The following is an 18338-nucleotide window of genomic DNA, read 5'->3' on the forward strand; positions in this document are numbered from 1 at the left end:
CTTGATGAGCTGGAGTGGCCTCCCCAGTTTGCCTCCTTGCTCCCTCCCCGCTAAACTGCGGGGTGCCCCTGCTGACCTAGCCCTCTTGGTGCCCTCTCCTGGGCACCTCTGCCCGGGCCTCTTTCCCCTCTGCATGAGGCTGCTCAACCATCTTTTCAAAACACAAGCCTGTCTGCTTCTCTCTTTGTTCTTTTACTTTTTAAAAAAAGACTTTCTTTTGTTTGAAGGAAGATTTACAGAGGGACACACAGATAGAGAGGTTTTCCATCCGCTGGTTCACTCCCAAAATGGCCACAATGGCTAGAGCTGAGATGATCTGAAACCAGGAGCCAAGAGTGTCCTCCTGGTCTTCCATTCAGGTGCAGGGTCTCAAGGCCTTGGACCATTCTCTGCTGCTTTCCCAGCCCATAAGCAGGGAGCTGCATGGGAAGTGGAGCAGTCAGAGCATGAATTGTGACCCATGCAGGATGGGTGCTTGCAATCAGAGGATTAGCCTATTGTACCAGCCCTTGTCTTTCTTCTTAAAAAGCTGGCTCTCCAGGAAAAATAATCCAGGTTCCGTGGAAGAATGCTGAGTGCTTGTCTGCCTCCCCCTCCTCTGGCTTTCCTGTACTGTGGCTGTGCTCCTGCCTCTGCTGTCGTCCGGGCCCTTGGTCAGTGCGGCTGACTCCTGCTGCAGTAGGATACATGTCCAGGTCATGCGGCAGCTCTCTTTCCAGAAGAGGTCATGCCCCTCTTCTCCCCACTGGACTGGGGGCTCCCAGCTGAGCTCATGTGACATGCTGGGTCCTCACTCATCACATGCCACTGTCTGTTATCCTGATCATGCTGTCAGCTGTGGTGAGTTCCTTGAAGACAAGCAAAGGGGTTTCATTTGTGTGTTACCAGAACCCAGGAGGTGAGAACACCCTTCCAGCCACACGTCCATCCAGCTCACATTTGCCACTCAGTGGCAGCAGGCTGGGCCCGGAGATGGAGAAAACCCACAGGCTCAGGCCTTAGGAAAATGCCCACATGGTGCGCAGTATTTGGGGTGAATTTATGGGAGGACTCTTGAGCGCTGGATTGTTCTACAGGGAGTGAGGGGGTTGAGGAAAGGAGCCTTGACCAGGGAGAGCTGGCCTGGACCACGAGAGGTGAAGAGAAATTTGTGAGTCTACAAGATGGGGATGAGAGCTGCAGGCTGCTGGGGTAGAAAGAGCAGGGACAAGGGACATTGTGCTGGCTGTGTCATGGGGTGGGATGTGAGGGGCTGCTGGGGGTGGGCAGGGGAAGGAGCCAGGTGATGGGTAGGTACATGGGGCTGTTGCTCTGTGCTGGACAGTAGGGACTATGCTTGCAGCAAGCGAGCTGCTGCCCAGCTCTGTTCTTCCTTGGGTCAGTTTGCAGAGAAGTTTGGTGAGTGGGTGTGTTGCATCTCCCAAGTAGGACAATGAGGCCACAGAAGGGCTCTAGGGAGAGACAGGAGTGCCCTGGGACAAGGTCAGCACTCAGGGTCCCTCCAGCGTTGCCCTGGAACCAGTCTTGGCTACAAGTGGCTGAGAAAGGCCCTTCAGTAGGTGGCGGGCAGCTGCAGGTCTGAGCTCCCTCCAGGCTGCCTCCAGCCACTCGGATGTGCTGCTCAGGGGTTCAGGTGAGGCGAGCCAGGGTACCCACAGCCTTTTCCAACCACAGAGTCTGATTCTGCTTGAAGCTCTCTCTTTGGCCTTCCTAGATTTTCTACTTTTTAATTATTCCAAAAACCAGAGCACTCTGCTACTGATTCATTCTCCAGATGCCTGTAAAACAGCTGGGGCTGGGCCGGACTGCTGCTGGGGATCTGCCATGTAAGTGTCAGGAACCCAAGTAGGGGAGCCAGCCCCGTGGGCTCCCAGGGTCTATGCCAGCAGGAAGCTGGGGCCAGGAGCCAAGCCAAGACACTGTGACGTAGACACATACCTCTGACCTTCCTACCCCCAATTCCTTCCGGTTTTTTTCTGTAGAAGTCCACTGAGTCATCTGCCTCTTTTCTAGTGGTCACTTCTAACCAGGTTTGTTGATGAGGCCATTTCCAGTCAAAAGTAATAGAAGGAAGAACTGATTTTGATTAGGGGTGTGACTATTTCTGATTGACAGGAGAATGGGGCCAGGATGGCTGGTTCCCAGTCTCAGAGGCCTCAGGGCTCTGGGTGGGGTTTCTTAGTGTCTTCATTCTTTTTGCATGTTGTCTGCTTGGCCCACCTTGTGTCCTCCAACACCTGGGCTCGGAGACAGGGCGCAGGGCAGCCCGCGCTGGGCACTCTTCCTCCCATGCCTTCGGCAGACTTCCCTCCCACCTCCTCGCTGAAATGGGCCCACAACTCACATGCTCACTCCAGCCTCAGGTCTCTTTCCAGAGCACTGAGATTTCTAGGCCAACACCAAGAAGGCGCCTGGCCAGTTGGTAGGTGGGTGGCCTTGCTCTATGCCGCTCCCCTCCCCTGCCCGGGGCTGGGGCTGTTCTTCACAGGTGCATTTACCCCATGGAGGTTGCATCCACCACAAAGGAGTTTCCTGGACTGACAAGTCATGTCTGTATGTCACAGGATGCCAATGACTGTCGAGGGACAGAATCCCATTGCAGAATGGTGTAAATAATAATATTAAGAAGCAAAACACACAATGTCCCGAGATGGGCTGGCTCTGAATGGCATCCCTGGGCTCCAACTCTGTGCTACTTCCTTTGGTCCACGCAGGCTTTGTCCTCAGCCCAGGTAGTAGGGACACAACAAGGAGAAAGGGATGTTTGCAACAACCCTCGGCCCGTGTGAGTGGTTCACATTGCACCACGTGATTTCTGACCCAAAGACCAGCAACAGAACAGGGCTCTGAGAGAATCCCTCTGGAAGATCGGAGTGCACCTGCCGGAATCGCAGCTTGATGTCATGCTCACAGGAGGTTGGCTTGATGCGCGGCTCTCTCCCCTGTCTGCTAACCAGGGCGAGCAGCACTGTGAGGCACAGTGGCATACGGCTTGGAAGGGAAGTCTGAGTGAGTGGACACCATGGAGGGCAACACGCTCCAGCTGTCCAGCTGTTGGGTTGCCTGTAACCCAGCAGTGACTTCCCAACATTTGGAAAGCTGTGATATGCCCAGAGGCAGAGAGATGGGATTGGGATTTCAAAATTGTTTTAGGCCGAAATAAGCTGATCTTCTCATGCTGTTTGCTCTGAACTTTTTGAAGTATCTCCATGTATGCATTTGCAGGTGTGGGGATGTGTAGAGTATTTATAATCTTTTCTTCTTTTTCTTCCTTCCTTTCTTTTAAGATTTACATTATTATTATTATTATTATCGGAATGGCAGATTTACAGGGAGAAGGAGAGACAAAGATCTTCCATCCACTGGCTCACTCCCCAAGTGGCCGCAATGGCCAGAGCCAAGGGCTTCTTCCAGGCATCCCATGTGGGTTCAAGGTCCCAAGGCTTTGGGCCATCCTCGACTGCTTTCCCAGGTCACAAGCAGAGAGCTAAATGGGAAGTACGGCTGCCAGGACATGGACTGGCACCCACATGGCATCCTAGTACTTGCAAGACAATGATTTACCCACTGAGTCGTCACACTGCTTTATTTTCTTCTTCTAAAAAACTGTTTCAAATATTTATTTGAAAGGCAGAGGTACACAGAACAAGAGGGAGGGAGGAATGGAGAGGAGAGAGAGAGAGAGAGAGGGCCCAGACTGAAACCAGGATCCTGGAACTCCATCCTGGTCTCCCTCGTGGGTGGCAGAGACCCAAGCACTTGGGCCTTCTTCTGTTGCCTTCCTGTCTTCCCAGGGGTGTGCACAGGAAGCTGAATTAGAAGCGGAGCAGCAGGGATGTGAACCAACACTCTGAGCTGGGATCTCAGGCGATAGCTTAACCCACTTCAGGCAATGCCTGTATAATGTTATACATAAACCCACACTGTAGCATGTTAGCAGGTTTCAGCAGTCCATGAGTTACCTTTCCCAGTTATTTTTGGGGAGTAAGTCAGATAGGGGTCCCTGTTTTGCTTCCTATCTTCCTTGTCGACTATCCTCAGGCTCACAGGGTTCTGAAGGATAGTATTTGTAAAGTAGTGGCAGGGAGATGAGGCAGTAGAGAGAGCTGGTGCAGACGGGTGGGATATGTGGAAAAGACGAAGTGAGAGCTTCAGGGAGTAGCAGGGCTGAGAGAAGGAAGTTTCAGCACGAGGATGCGTTTTTGTTTGGTTTTATTATTTTTGCAGAAGAAGGAAACTCGGGTGACAAAAATATCTGAGTGGTCAAGGCCATGGCTGAGCTGGTGGGGCAGGGCAGTGGGCTGACCTCGGCACCAGGAAAGCCTGGGCTGGAGGTGGGAGGGTCTCGTGGCACCAGTTGGCACCCAAGGGGACAAGCGTTTCTGGGCACAGCGTGCTGTATGAGTGACTGAAACGTGCCTCGTGGAGCTGCAGGCCAGGGAGGAGGCAAGCGAAGCTGGGAGAAGGGAGGTGAAAAACTGGTTTGATGGCCAAGATGCAAAATCAATTCCAATGCTTGGTGATGACAGGAAATTCAGGCTTGGAAGCAGACACCTGATGGCTGCCTGGAAGTGTGACAAAACCCCGGAACATCATGTCACGGACGCTGCAACCAGACATTTGGATGGAGCGTCCAGCTGAGTGTCCAGTGGGAACCAACAGCCCATTGGCTCACACGGCCCGGGCAGTCTGGGCTCCTGAGGGAAGTGCACCTCCCATCCCGGTGTATTAGCATTGTGTCCAGGATGCAGTTAATATTTTCATGATTGTCAGGGGAACGGCATCTGCCTTTCCCAGCAGGAACAGCTGCATTCATGCGCAAAAGCAAGCGGGGAGAGGATTCCTTCAGCATGAGCCAAGGTGCTCCAAGGAAATGAGTCACGCAGGGACGGAGGGCTTTCATAAGAAGGGACAGTTTGTTCCGCCATCTTGGTGGGGATGAAGTTGTTTAGAACCCTTTGTTCAAGGTTGGGATAAAATGAAAAGAAACTGAACCTGTGAAAGGAAACGCTCAGCTCACAGGGATGTTTCAGGAAAGTCTTATTTATTTGAAAAGCAGAGTGATCGAGCAAGTGGTTGATGCAGAGAATGAGAGCAAATGAGAGAGATTTTTCATCCATTTGCTCCCACCCCCAGTGCCCACAACAGCTGGCCCTGGCCAGTTTGACCTCAAAAGTCAGGAGATCCATCCAGGTCTTCCACGTGGCTGGCTGGGGTTCCCAGTAATTGGGTGACCATTCCCTGACTTCCCAGACACCTGAGCAGGAAGCTGCGGCAGAGAGAGGGAGAGGACTAGAGACCAGCTCTCAGCTATTACAGGGATGCAGCTGGCCCCAGCAGCAGCTTAACCCAGTGCATCACCACACCCACCCCTCCCAGGGACTGCTGGTCAAGGTCACAGGAAGATTAGCAAATGAATCAGAAGGAAGCATCCCGCACCGCTCCCTCCCACAGGGATTGGTGCTTCCACTGCTCCGCAGTGATGGAAGACAATGCAGTTGCTCAAAATAACCAGCAAAGTTGGCTTGTGGCAGAGCAGGTATAGCTGCCGCCCATGCCACATCAGTGCTGGTTCGAGTCCCAGCTGCTCCACTTTAGCTGAGGTGCCTGTGAAAAGCATCCGAAGATGATCCAAGTCCTTGGGTCCCTGCCACTCACGTGGGAGATCCCGCCTCCTGGCACCAGCCTGGTCCAGCACTGGCCATTGCAGCCAGCTAAGGAGGGCACCAGTGGATGGAAGGTCTCTCTCTTTCTGTGTAACTCTGGCTTTTTTTTCTTTCCCTTTTTTTAAAGATTTGTTGTTGTTGTTGTTGGAAAGGCAGATAAATATAGAGAAGGAGAGACAGAAAGATCTTCTGTCCACTGGTTCACTTCCCAAGTGGCTGCAATGGCCAGAGCTGAGCCGATCTGAAGCCAGGAGCCAGGAACTTCTTGTGGGTCTCCATGCGGCTGTAGGGTCCCAAGATTTTGGGCCATCCTTGACTCCCACAAGCAGGGAGCTGGAGGGGTAATGGAGTACCTGGGACATAAACTGGCGCCTATGTGAGATCCTGGCAGATGCAAGGCTAGATAGGATTTACACACTAGGCTATCATGCTGGGCTCTAACTCTGACTTTCAAAGTAAGCTTTTTTTTTTTTTAATTTGTTTATTATTCTTGAAAGTCAGAATTACAGAGGGGTGGGGCATAGAGAGATCTTCCATCTGCTGGTTTAATCCCCAGTGGTTGCAGATACCTGAGCTGAGCTGATCTGAGGCTGGGAGTTTGGTACCTCTTCTGGATCTCCCATTTAGGAACAGACTTGAACCTTCCTCTGCTGCTTTCCCAAGCCACAAACAGCTGGACTGAAAGTGGAGCAGCTGGGACTTGAACTGGTGCCTATATGGGATGCTGGCATCGTAGGATGGAGCATTAGCCTATTAAACCATTTATTTATTGGTGCTGGCCCCAATAAATAAATATTTTAAAAGATTTATTTATTTATTGGAAAGGCAAATATAGAGAGAGGAGGACAGAGAGGAAGATCTCCCATCTGATGATTCATTCCCCACGTGATTGCAACGGCTGGAACTGAGTTGATCCAAAGCCAGGAACCAGAAACTTCTTCTGGGTCTCCCAAGTAGGTGCAGAGTCCCAAGGCTTTGGGTCATCCTTGACTGCTTTCCCACGCCACAAACAGAGAGAGCTGGATGATAGCAGGGCTGCTGGGATTAGAACCGGCGGCCATATGGGATCCTGGTGCATGTAAAGCGAGCACTTTAGCTGCTAGGCTACTGCTCCGGGCACAATAAATAAATATTTAAAAATATTGCTAAAAAGGGAGGCAATTTTAGAAAGTTCATCAAAATATAAGTTATGGAAAAACTTCCTGGTGTTAAAAGAAAGCTTGCACCAAAACAAACTTGATTTTAATTCAATTTCCTTGCACTTGTCGAAGTGGCCACTTGTGTGCTGCATTTTCCAGTGTCTATGTGTAAAGTATGCTAGTGTGCACCTAGGAGACTAGCCCTGCGGGAGAAGGCAGAGTGTAAGAGCATTCTCTGAGTGTGTGTGTGATTGCATATGACTAAGAGTCACCTGTGTGTCTTGACGCGAAAGATCTCTAGGTGACAGGCACGCTAGGCCTTCTGTCTCAGGGTCTGCCTCCGCAGAAAGCTGGAGTCAGGAGTTGGAACGGGAGTCAGAGCTGGAACTCGAACCTTGGTCCTCCAATGGGAGGTGTCCTAGGCCCCAGGCCAAGGTCCCAAGGTTTTGTATCTCGGAGCTGAACAGCTGACAGGTGTACATGCAGGAAAACAGGAACTGCGTGGGGTGTGGCTGCGTGGGCACCGAGCACCTGTGTGACCCCTGGCCAGCAGCGTGAGCCCGGGAGGGACATGGGACTTTCAGCTTTGCTCTGTGTGGCCCGCGCTTGTGCCGTGAGGACCCACAAGTATTCATGTGGCCCTTATGGAAGGAAACCAGAAGAAAACAGTTAAGAAAACAAAAAAAGAGGAAGAAGATGTCAGGAGCTAGCCCTGACACCCTCGTGGGAAACTGGAAGCAAAGAGGTGGTGGTGACATGGTGTCGGAGCTGGAGATCTGGACGTGGGCCCAGGCCTGAGATCCCCCATGCGGGCCGCCAGAGGACCAGAGGCTGGGCTGGATGGACCAGGTCCAAAGGTCGCAGTGTGACTTGGCCGTCGCTCCTATCCCTGTGATTGGCAGGCCATTGGCCCTCAGGGCTCCCCCTTGGACTGTGAGCTCCCATGGGGCACAAGAGGGGCTGAGCCATCAGTGCCCTGAGAGCTGGCTGCCTGCTTTGATGCCTGACAAGGGATAGCTACTGGGAACTTCACTGTCCTCATCCGGGACACCACCAGGGCTCCCAGGAAGAGGCAGGACCCCAGCAAGAGTAGGTGACATCCTGCTCGGGAGTCTGAACATTCCTCCCTTGAGGCTGCCAAGGGGGTTCTAGAAGGGTGTGCAGTGGCGGGAAGGGGATTGGGACTGAGCAAGCAAGCCCCGATGCAGAAAGAATAAAAAATGTCATTCTCCACTTGGCTCTCGGATGCTGCATCTAGCTTTTATTTCAACATCCCATAAACTGGATGGGAAGTGGAGCTGCCGGGATTAGAACCGGCGCCCATATGGGATACCCGGGCTGTTCAAGGTGAGGACTTTAGCCACTAGGCCATGCCGCCGGGCCCTCCTGTTGGCTTTTAAGCTGCTGGAGTCCTCCTGTCACTGTCGGTTACACTCGGCACACGTAGATGCTACAGTGTGATTATTCAGGGAACACTAAGACACAAAGATTCTTCCCATGTTCTGTAAAGAGGCAAATTCTCCTCTGGCTGTTTTCCATGCACTGTTTGTTGAAGCCCTGGGTGAGGAGCCTGCTGAACCTCGCAGTTCATGAACAGAGAATCCAGCCCTGTGGCTGTTCCCTGTGGCTGTTCTTGCCTGAACTTTCATCTCCAGCCTCCCGGAGGCTTTCCAACTGCTTCTGGGCCAGAGCAGTGCATGCCACACATGCTCCTGGGCCCTGCCTGCATGGTGTCACAGGATCAACAGGTGCACCCAGCATCCCACGGATTATCACACTCCTCTGCCAACAGCTGAGGTGTCCCACTTTGGGTGCTGGTGTCTTCTAGTAGGACTGGGTTCATCCTGAAGGGTTAAGCAACTGAGGACCTTACCTCTCTCTCCCTCGTGCTCTCTCTCTCCCTCGCTCTGTCTCTCTCTCTCTCTCTCTCTAGACCTACAAAGCAAATGGAAATTTCCTAGTGAGGCCCAATGGGCAGTTACTGTGTAGACGCACCTGCTGGGTTTCCTAACAGCTGACGTTTGCAATGACGTCACCCGACAGCATCGCAGAGTTCAGCGCGGCCTTGGCTGGACGTACTAGAACACACGTGGCACGCTGGTGTCTTCACTTATCCCACCCCTCATGCTGAGACCAACATCGACCCCCCGCAACGAGGAAATCAGCGAGAAGGAAGCTTTGCATCAGGCGACGGAGACGGGAACATCTCATCTCCATCTCTGCCCTTTCTTCTTCCTCGGGGAGTTCTGTGGCAACATAAGCAGAAACACAAGGTGTGACAGCTGTGGGTGTGGACGGGGCAGCTACAGGACGGGCCTGGACGGTTCTTATGCGGCACAGAGGAAGAGGCTTCCAAATCTCGTGGGAAATATGCACTGTCTTTAACAAAAAGATGTATTATTTTTTATTTTTTCATTTATAATTATCATTTTGTTATATAGTTCCACAGGCCCTGGGATTTCCCCTATTCCCTCTCCGAATGCCCCCCTTCCACTGAGCTCCCCCATATTACAACAGTCCAGTTCCTCATAAGCAGTCATGTGTCCATCATTGCGGGCATGGACAATGGCAGAGTCCAGCATCCTATTGTCAAGACACATCCAACAGTTTCTCTGGGAGTTCATCCTCGATCTGGAAGTAGAGACGCATCGTATCCTCACACCTGGACATATCACTGCACAGTCACTATAAATCCCCCCAAGTGAAAAGCCACAAAATAAAATCAACAACAGGAAGAAAAGCAGAAATTCACAACGCCATGAAGTTAAGCAGCACGCCATTGGATATGATAGTCGCCATTACACGGTTCCAGGCCTGTCTCTAGGGCACCCCCCACCCCGGCCCGTGCCTGCCTCTGTCATTTCCTGATCACTGTGTGTAGCGTTCTGCTTTCTTAGCAGTGTGCCACTTCTCTGCTCCTTAAGGAGTTTAGGAATGCTTCCCTCAGGATGGCGCCTGAGCGGAAAGGAGGCCTGGAGCGCCCTCTCGTGACCATTGAGAAGAATGCCTGTGACACCTGCCGGGGTTCCTCTAACTCCCAAACCAGAAAACTCCATTAAAAAGTTTTGAAAACTCATTAAAAAAAATTTTTTTTGTAATTGAGAGGAAAAGGAGAGAGAGCACTCCCATACCCTAGTGCATTTTCTACATGCCCACCACAGCCAGCCAGAGCTGGGCTGGGCCAATCTCCCGAGCCGGTGGCAAGGGCTTAATTGCTTGTGCTGTCACCACAGCTTACCAGGGTGTGCCACCAGCTAAGGAAACTGGCTTTGGGAGCTGGAGCCAAGAACTAAGCCCAGCACTCTGATATGGAATTCAGGCATCTTAAACTGCTAGACAAACACCAACCCCTCATACTTTAAACCAAAAATAATACCGAATATAACCTTTGTTTGTATTAGAGATTCCAATTGGCGTTGTCACTGTGAGTATTTTCGTGATAAGATTCCTGTTAAGAAATTAGAGGGAAAGAATGCGGCTCCCTCCTAGGAACTCATTGCTGTCTAATTAGTCAGGCTGCTGGAGGCCTTCGGCACCTGGCGGCTTGGAATCTACATTGGGACAGTCTAGCCCCTGCTTCACGCCTCTGAGCCACAGAATGGGTCCTAACGAAATCTTGCTCTGCTGCAGACGAGAGGGAAGAAGGCTGAATCTTGCATGGTCGGATTCCTTGCGCATGTGCACTACAGCTTCCTCTGGGGACAGACCGAGGCAGCAAAGGTGCTCACACATAAATAGGCAGGAAGACAGCTGGAAAAACCATCCCGTGAGCCCCGCCCTTTCCTCAGGTGCTCCCAGGGGCAAGATGACCGGGCAGCTTCTCCTTGGGGATTGCGCACCTGGCTTTGTTTATACCGGACCCAGGAAAATCATATGACTTGACCCCGAGCCCCAATACTTCGGGACTAAAAAGCTCAGAGCGGGTCGGCTGTATTTGCCATGCTATTTATCAGATACCATCTATCTATAAAAATTAAAGCCCCGCAGATGAGAAGCACCTGGTCATACATGGTTCCTCTGGGTTCCAGGAGATGAATGTTTGCCCGCAGCTAACTCAGGCATACACCTCTGAAAGGACTGCAGATTCAAGCGGGGAGGGGGGAAGGGAGAGAAAAAAACACCCACGATTTGTTTCCGACTAGAAATGACTCCTCCGGGCTGGGCATTTGGTGGTTAGGCAGCTGCCTGCGAGGCCCCAGGCCTGGGTCTTCGCTTGCTCTTGGTCTATCTTTGATTCTATCTTTCTGCTCCTGCACACCCTGGGAGGGTTCAAGTGCCTGGATCACTTCCACACAACAGAGACCTGAGTTTTCTCAGCCCCTGGCTTCAGCCTGGAGCAGCCCTGGGCACTGGGGATATTTGTGTTCTGAGCCTGCACATGGGAGCTGTGTGCCTGCCCATTAGTTTCTTTCTGTGTTTCTGTCTTTCAAATAAATAACACAAACAAAACCTTTTGGAAAAGGAAAAATGGGTTTTTAAAAAATACACTCAGAGGAAAATGTTCCCTGCAATCACATTATCCGTGTGTGCTGTTCCGAGTCCCAACTGCTCCACTTCCAGCCCAGCTCCATGTTTCCATTTCCCACTAAGCGCAGGCCGGGCCCTTGCCTCCATTCTGATCCTGACTTGGGAGAATTTCAAACGTCATGAGTCTGAGCTCTTTGTGGTAGCAGAGTTCAGAGGCAGTTTTGTTGGCAGACAACTGTCAGCAAATCCAGGTTCAGGAGCCAACGTGTGCACATGTTGGCACACCTGGCACTGGCGTTGCTCTATCAGCACCCGGCATGGTCCAGGAAATGCCTTCACCTTCTCTGTACATGACACACTACAAGGCTACATTGTTTCCTGGCCTGCTTTGCTTCATGGCCTGAAGCTCTGGGTCCTGTCCCTGCCTGTCTGGCCAGTTACCATCACAGTGGCTGCGGTGTGTCCAGCCTCACCTCCCACTGGCTCGAGCGGCACGTGTCTGACCAATGAAGAAGAATTTGGGGGACTTCAGAGTCAGTCTTTAAGCTCTGCAGAAACACAGGCAGGGACAGAGGTCAGGGACGCAGTGGGCAGGGCATCAACTCTTGGACTGGTGGGGGGTTCTCTAGGGCTCAGGTGACAGCAGGGACACATAGGAAGAGCTGCAGCCTGGGCTCAGTTTTGCTTCCGGTGGGAGCTCTGCCTCGTCTCTGGTCCTTCCCATTGAAATTGGTTAATCACGGGCCTGGTGTAAAGACTCAATTGGCAAATTCTCACCTTGCCAGTGCAGGCTTCCCATATTGTCGCCAGCGGTCCCACTTCCCCTCCAGCTCCCTGCTTAAGGCCTGGGAAAGCAGTAGAGGAGGCCCAAAATCTTGGGACCCTGTATTCATGCAGGAGACCTGGAGGGGGCTCTTGGCTCCTGGCTTTGCATCAGTTCAGTTCCATTTTGACTATTTGGTGAGTGATCTAGTGAAGGGAAATTCTGCTCTCTGTAAATCTGCCTTTCCAATAAAAATAAACAAATCTCTAAAAAATTAAAAAAAAAAAAAAAAGAGGAAAAGGCAGTTAGTTCTAATGTCACCATCCGAAGCGAGTTTGCCCCTTCGTGGAAACAACTTTCTAGGATCCAGAGGGCATTCAGGGGAGAAGAAAAAAAAAAGTCAACTTAGAAAAAAGCAGCTGTGTGATGTCCTCCAGCCTGCCAGGACAAAAGACCTTTGTCTGCCGCTGCGGTGCCAACTTCCGCGTGGCTGTCCTGCACCCTGTGCCCTCGGGAACAGGCCTTCCTTCTGGGCAGCTGCAGAGGCCGGGGAGGGGGATGGTGCTGGCACGGCTCTTGCACTGTTTTCGCTCAGCAAGGATGATAGCAGGGGTGTTGTTGGATGTGAACTTGGGCAGTGCAGGGAAGTAGTGATGAACAGGGTCACCCCGGATACCCAGCAGGGCTCAAGTCCACACGAAGGTTGCACTCCAGGTGCGACATCCCTGGGAGATTCCTTGTCGAGTGAACGGCAACAGGAGGACCTGATTGCGGTCTTTCTGCTATGAAGCTGACAACCACAGAACACACAGCCAGGCGGTGTCCCAGCCTCTTTTCCCAGCTTGGCTCTGATGTCATCCCCATGGCACCTCCACCAGAGGCACCTGTCCTGACTGCGGGTTGTAGAAGGTCTATGTGAGGTGATGCTAGCCAGCCTGGGACATGCCTGGCCTCAGTCCCCCGCAGCCGGAGTGTGACAGAGCGGGAGCTCGTCTTCACCGCGTCCCAGTGCCCACGAACTGCCTGAACACTGCAGGTCCCTGGAAGGCAAGCAATGAGTGATTGGTTTGTGTTGGGCCTCTGAGTCCCAGCTGTTCTCTGACTTCTGACCTGAAACTATTTATCCCAATCAGCCTAGTTTGAGAAGCATGCCGAGGAAAGCTGGCTCCTTAGAGCATGGGGGCAGGGGTCAAGGGTCAGGGGCATGAGTGGCGTGGCTGGGGATACGCACAGCAAAGCAAGCTGTAGCAAGCATGGGAGGTATAATCTTGGACACATGGAGAACTGGCAGTGAGTCCTTCTAAGCCCTCCGCGCTGTGCAGCCTTGGGTTAGCGGCTTAGCCCTTCTGACCCCGCAGCTCCTTATCTACAAAACAAGGCTGCATGTCAAGCACGCCCCCCAGCATGGTTGCAAGAATTACAGGCAGAAGCAGAGGCAGGGCCCTTTGCCCCGCTGCCTGGGCTAACGCTGCCCTCAGGACACTGAGGCCTTTGTCGTCTGGTAGGCTTCATGACTCCGTAGCCAGGAAAATACACAGCAACCAACTTACTGGGTCCCTGGTGTTCCTGGCACCGGCGGCCCGACTCTCGCTTGTGCAAACAGTGGGGCCACTGGCCGCACACCTTTGCCTTCTTTGTTCAGGAGTCCTCCTGCAGCCGCCATCTGTGGGTTTAGATCACGTCCTCCCTCCGTGAGCATGCCTTCAATGACCGACTTGCCATGGGCCAGCTTCTCTGAGTTTCCTGAGCTCTCCCTGCTCCAGGCAGGGGACTGGCAGGACTACCCCACATCAGCCAGTGCCCTCGTGGACTGTGACGGTCTTTGTTTCTGTGTGGGCTGAAGCTCTTGTAAAAGCCCTGGATGGCGTCATCTGCCAGGATAGCCAGGGTCCTGGACATTCCGTGGGTTGAGACTGCTCCGCCTGCTCGTTCAGAAGAGAGACTACGTGGGCCTCATTAGGTGGGAGTCTGTTAGCTGCAGAATCCGGCAAGGAAAAGGGCCGTGGAGCCCCTTGTCCTGGCACGTCGGTGCACTCACACACATATCCACCCAGGCAAACTGCCTCCCGCTTCCTAACTCCCGCTACCTCTCTCTCCCTGCAATTCTATCGAGCGCCAGGGGCCTGGAAGCCCAGCCTGGGTGCAGGCCGATCCTGCGGCTTGCATTGGCGCTCCTAGCAGCCAAGCCACCAGCGGCCAGGACTGCGCCTTGGCTCCAGGTGGCTGCTGCTGCTGCTCCACCCGACACGCGTCCAGCAGGTGGCGGTGCACCCGCGCTGACCTGAGCTGCGGTGACCGCGCCGCGGGGGCCGGTGAGTCTGGCCCGCGTGCATCTGGCTGCAGCGTGGTGGACGCCAGCGATGACCCACAGCCCGACGAGGGCCTTTGTCTGAAACAGCGGGGATCTGGCGTCACCGCACCATGGGAAACAAAGTGCGGCTGCCGGCTGCTGGCGTGGATCCACGCGTGCTCGCCATGACTGGCGGAACGTCCAGGCGGCCTGTGATCCCAGGGCCTGACCCAGATTGCTGTCTGCCCATTGTTCCCCTGCCAACGGCAGGGACCACAGGGCTCTGTAAGCACTTTTCTGATGATGATAATTTTCTTAGGAGCCTCATCAGCTGGGGACAGATCCACAGTATAGGGGTTGGGTCATTTACCTCCCCAGATAGGGTGGCCTTAGGTGGCAATGCCGCGGGTGGTACCGACCTCCACGTGGTACAGTTCCTGTGCACGCGCATTCGTGATAATGTATGTAGACACAGTAAGAGATGAAATTAACACCAGCTTTCCTACCAATCTTGACATTTTCCATCCTGACCCTGCTCCAGCCTAGCTCTGTGTGACGCCCTGTGTCGCTGTGGGTCTCTGTCCACCGTTTCCCACGCCTTTTCCACGTCACCGGAGCCACCATGCCCGGGATTTTTGTAGTCTGAAGTGCTGGCGTTGGCCCACCAGTTAAGATGCCCCTTGCTACACCACGGCACTGGCGATCAGTGTCTAGGTCAAGTCCGGGATGTGCCCTCAATTGCAGCTTCCCGGGCAGTTCCCCCTGGGAGGCAGCAGGTGGTGGCTCAGGTACTTGGGTCCCGTCACTCACATGGGAGATCCAGGTTGAGCTCCTGGTGCCTGACTTTGTCCTGGCTCAGAATCGGACTGAGAAGGTAAACCCTCCTTCCTTCCTCCCCGCCTTCTCCCCCTCCCCCTCTTTTCCCTCCTCCCCTTCCTTCTACCTTTCACATAAATGAAAATCAATTAAAAATTATTTTAAGTAGCAAGAAATTCGTTTTTTTTAGCTTCACATAAGAAGATTCATTCTTAACAGCCTGCCATGAGGTTTGTTTTTCTTTCCTTAAGAACTTCTGTTTTGGGGCCTGGAGCTCTAGTCTGGTGGAGAAAGTCCTCGTCTTGCATGCGCTGGACCCTCAGATGGGTGCAGGTTCGTATCCCGGCTGCTCCATTTCCCATCGAGCTCCTTGATTGTGGCCCGTACCCTGCATATGTGTGGGAAACCTGGAAGAAGCTCCTGGCTCCTGGCTTCAGGTCAGCTCAGCTCCAGCCATTGTGGCCATTTGGGGAGTGATCCAGTAGATGGAAGATCTTTCTGTCTCTCATTTTCTCTGTAAATCTGACTTTCCAAGAAAAATAAATATTTTTTTATAAAAGAACTTTCGTTTCTTTCATAGAAAGGCTGATTTTTTTTTTTTTTCCCTATAGCTTCCCTTTGCTATAGCTAAATTGCCAGCATCATTTCTTGGTGCAGTGGGTCATGGCTTCAATAACTGACACGGTTTACTAAGTGACTATACTCACATGTGTGGATTGCTATTTTGTTTTTTTCTTGCACCAAAGTAAAGTTATCATCCCATTCCATTTTCCTTGAACTACCTGAAGTCCTCGGCTGTGGCAAGGCTCCGACGGTCCAAGGGCTGATTCACACGCGGGGTGGGTGCCCTCTCTCCTCCCCCTGCTCCCAGCAGCATCCAGCTGAAAACACAGGCAGTGTTTACTCCGGGATTTTCCACCTCGTGTTCTCAGGCTGCAAGCTGACCACCCGGGGTGGCTGAAATGGGGCAAAGTGAAACCGTGGACCAGGCGCGGGGGCTTCTGTAGCTTGTGGATGTGTTCAAAAGGAACTTTGCCAAATGTTTCTGTGACAGGAACCCAGGGTGAGAGGGTGGGGGATGTGTCAGGGGGTGGGAGAAGTGCAGGGGAGGCTGGAGGCTTTTGGCTTTGTTCCCCTTGCGTCTAGAAGCGGGTCTCGGTTCTGAGAGCCACGGCAGATTTTAGAGGGGGGGGGGTGGAGCTGGAGAGGAACAGCTGAGCAGGGGAGGGGAGCAGAAGCAGCAATTTTTTTTTTTTTTTAGATAAAAAAGGTGAATATTTTATTTTTTTTAAAAAATGTTTTTAAAAGACAGAGACAGAGGGAGGGAGATCTTTGAACTGCTGGTTCGCTCCCCAAACACCTGCAGCAGCCAGGGGTAGGTTAAGACCAGAGCCAGGATCTGGGAAACAGGTCTCCCGCGTGGATGGTAAGAATCCAGTCACTGAAACCATTACATGCTGCCTGTCCAGGATCTGCTCAGGCAGGAATCTGGGGTCGGGCGCTGGCAACATTGAGTAGCTGCCTGCCAGTGCATAGCAGGGGTGCTCTAAGTGGCATTGCGGTCAGGCTGACTTCCTACATTTGAGCGGAGTGGGGGAGGTCACCCCGCACCCGGCGTATTCCTTGAGCCGGCTTGCCACGTGTGACTGTGTAGGCCTCCCGCGGCCTGCAGAGCTTGCCCGCCAGGCTCCCGGGAAGGTCTTCGTGGAAAGCCCGGGGATTGTTCCCGGCTCAATGGGCTGCAGAATGAGTGTGCTGAGGGCTTTACTGCCTGCATGACAGGACTTCAGTGGCCACCCTATTTTACACTGAGCCACAGGAAGGGCGTGGGACAGAGGGTCACCAAGGCTCCGTGGCCAGCGAGCTGAGTCACCACTTCACTACCTCTCCGCAATGCCCCGTGCTATTGTTGCATCTGCCGGAGAAGGGTGTGGCTTGGAAACAAAAACTTTCGTCAGCAGTACGTGCTCCGGCACAGCCGCAGTGTGGGAGTGAGGACGTCCTGGTGTTGGGAGCTCAGGCTATGAGCATGCGAGGGCGGCGGCACAGTTTGCCTGCCGGGAGGAGAATTGCAAAATTGAAGCAGTCAGCACGGGTTTGTCCTTGGGGCTTCCTGGCTTCTGCTTGCTGTCGTTCACGTCCTCAACACTGCGGGTGCCTCCCAAGGAGCCTACCTCCTAGCACCGTGTATGCCTCATCTCTTTGGCTGTTCTCTCAACACCTTCATCAAAACACAACGACTAGGATGCCATGGCTCAGCGGGTAAAGCCACAGCGATGCTGGTGTCCTGTGTTAGTGTGGGTCCAGTCCCAGCTGCTCCACGTTCTATCCAGCTCCCTGCTAATATACCTGGGAAAGTAAAATCTTGGTCACTAGAAATATATAAAAATTTAAGATTTGTTTATTTATTTGAAAGGAAGGTTTATAGAGAGAGGAAACACACACACACACACACACAAAATCTTCCATCTGCTGGTTCACTCCTCAAATGGCTGCAATGGCCACAGATAAACTGATCTGAAGCCAGGAGCCTGGAGCTTCATCTAGGTCTCCCACATGGATGCAGGGGCCCAAGAACTTGAGCCATCCTCCACTGCCTTCCCAGGCCACAAGCAGGGAACTGGGTGGGAAGTGTAGCAGCTGGCACATGACCAGGTGCCCCTATAGCATGCTGGTGCCACAGGCGTTTGTCCCTTGAGTGTCTTTTTATTCTTCCTTCTGGCACTGCCTCAGCCCTGGTGGTTTTGAGCTGAGTGGCAGCCATGCTTCTCTGTCTCCCATTTCCATCTTGTACCTTCTGAATGTCCTCTGTGAGAAGCCGAGAAAAGGCTTCCTTCCACACAGAGCTCCCCTGAGTGGGCCCTGGATGCCCACAGGGCCCGCACACTCCTCTCCCCAGCAGGCCTTGAGCAGAGCCACTGTCTAGGTGACAAAACTCGATTTGGTCCTTACAGGGTGGCTTTTGTCAAGTGCTCCGTGAGCAGATATCCAAACCACCCACATGGCCATGTTCTCCTGGATCCAGACCTCATGAGAGCCGGTTTGTTATGGGGGTCTGGGAGTGGTGGTGGTACCTGGGGGGATACAGGGTGGGGTTCCCAGGACCCTCCTCCCAGATTCCTCTCCATCTAAAACCTACAGGGAAATGGTCCCAGACTGTTCTGGCGCCCTCAGGATGCATGGCTCAGACTGGGCCC

The sequence above is a fragment of the Ochotona curzoniae genome, unplaced genomic scaffold (genome assembly GCF_017591425.1).
Source record: "Ochotona curzoniae isolate NIBS_2020 unplaced genomic scaffold, NIBS_Ocur_1.0 contig_4501, whole genome shotgun sequence".
Taxonomy (NCBI): Eukaryota; Metazoa; Chordata; class Mammalia; order Lagomorpha; family Ochotonidae; genus Ochotona; species Ochotona curzoniae.